The sequence below is a fragment of the Prionailurus bengalensis genome, chromosome C1, assembly GCF_016509475.1.
Source record: "Prionailurus bengalensis isolate Pbe53 chromosome C1, Fcat_Pben_1.1_paternal_pri, whole genome shotgun sequence".
Taxonomy (NCBI): Eukaryota; Metazoa; Chordata; class Mammalia; order Carnivora; family Felidae; genus Prionailurus; species Prionailurus bengalensis.
In genome coordinates, this window is record NC_057345.1 from 212,351,602 (window position 1) to 212,353,634 (window position 2,033).

General features: G+C 43.7%; 1 pseudogene; it reads left to right on the plus strand.

Moving 5' to 3' along the window:
• Nucleotides 1-559: 559 nt before the first annotated feature.
• LOC122479739 lies at nucleotides 560-1,142 on the plus strand (annotated as a pseudogene).
• The last annotated feature ends 891 nt before the right edge of the window (nucleotides 1,143-2,033 follow it).

The following is a 2,033-nucleotide window of genomic DNA, read 5'->3' on the forward strand; positions in this document are numbered from 1 at the left end:
GAGGACATTATCCCACATCCTACGTGATATAGACAGAGACACCGAGGAAAGGCATTAGTTTTTGTCAATCAAAATTATGTAGGAGCAAAAGAAAAGGCCTCTTTAGAGGTGCTGCAACAACGCTATTTAAAGAAAAGAAGACAAATCTTAGAAATGACTCCCTGGGGCTCCCGGGGGGCTCAGTCAGTTAAGCATCTGACTTTAGCTCATGCCGTGATCTCTCGGTTTGTGAGTTCGAGCCCCGCGTCGGGCTCTGTACTGGATTCTGTGTCTCCCTCTCTTTCTCTGCCTTGCTCACGCTCTGTTTCTCTCTCTCTCTCAAAAATAAATAAACATTAAAAAAATTAAAAAAGAACAAAAAAAGACATGGGCTCCCTGTTCACAAGTGGAGGCAACAAAAAGAGGCAGTCAAGCTTATTAGGAAAAAAGTGACTCCAAAAGAGCATGTGGCCCCAGTTGCTCAGCGCCCCACCCTGGGTGGCCCCAGCTCCCACCACCAGACCCCCCTTCTGGTGGCTGGGTGATGCTCCAAGACCAAGGATGTCCCACGACCCATGTGATGTGTGCCAACGAGGACCAGGAGATGGAATGAAGCACGGTGTTGTGTTTATCAAGAGTTGAAGTTTCTGGTAATTAAGTCCAGTGCATTTCAACCTAGGAGAGGTGAATATGGTGATCCCAAAACCCTCTTAATGGAAAGTTCCTGGACAGAAACATATCCCCAAACGCCTCCAATGATTTCTATGAACGCCTTTTTTAACAACACCCATATCATCAACTGTAAAGCAGAGCATGTTATCCAATCACAGGAAGCAGTGGAAGATCAGTCTTGGGACCACTATGACCTACACATCGTTGGACAATGAAGAGCACTTCATGGAGAATCATCATCCCGTTGATTCTCCGAGACCCATCAGCAGGACCGTCTCCGTTGGAGCTCCTACTACTGCCGCATCAGGCAAGAAAAAAGACAAAAAAGAACAACTTCCAAAAGCCCAGAAATGTAAATTGGCAGACAAAACAAAACACAAAGGAGATCTTCCTCAAGGATGGGACTGGGTTGATGCGGTGAGGCATTTAGGCAAAACTGATTCTAAAGATGATGAATAGTGCTTGGAGTTAGAGACAAGAGAAGAGCATCATTTAAAGGGTAAACTGGGCTCAGGTCGCCTGGGTGCCTCAGGCAGCTGAGCGTCAGAATCTTGATTTCGTCTCCGGTCATAATCCCAAGGTCCTGGGATCCAACCTAGATCCAGACTTGGATCCAGCCCCAGGCTGAGGGTGGAGACTGTTTAAGATTCTCTCTCTCTCTCTCTCTCTCTCCTCCTCCTCCTCCTCCTCCCCCCTCACTCTCTTTAAATAAAAAAAAAAAAAAGTAGGGGCCCCTAGGTGGTTCAGTCGGTGAAGCATCCAACTTTGGCTCAGGTCATGATCTCACGGTTCCCGAGTTGGAGCCCCGCCTCAGGCTCTGGGCTGACAGCTCAGAGCCTGGAGCCTGCTTCTCCCTCTCTCTGCCTCTCCCTTGCTCATGCTCTGTCTTCCTCTCAAAAATAAATAATTTTTTTTTAAAAAAGTAAACTTGGTTCAAAATCTTTTGTAGTCTTTTCTGGTATTGAGGTGGCTTTTTTATAAAACAGATTTTTTTTTTGCCCGTGGCTTATATAAAAAAAATGTTTTACCCTGAAAGTTCACAAAGGGATCTGGTTGTATTAAATTATTTTCACAAGCTTGCCTTAATAAAAGGTGAGACGGTACTGTTTAGTATACTTTAGAAAGATGGTTGAACTTTGTTAAGGGACCAAATGGGGGAAATGAATGTTAATTTATTATTCTAGTGGAGGTAATTTTTTTAAAGGACTAGGAAGCCCTTTTGAAACTCATCCTAATGGAGCAGAATACTGAGTGAACAGTTATTTTGTGGCCCGAACCATATTAAGAGATTTCTCATCTTAATAAAATTCATCTCCTTTCCCTTAATGACTAAAGCATAAATTGCTTCAGATAACTTTAAATACTAGTATTTGAACTTTAGA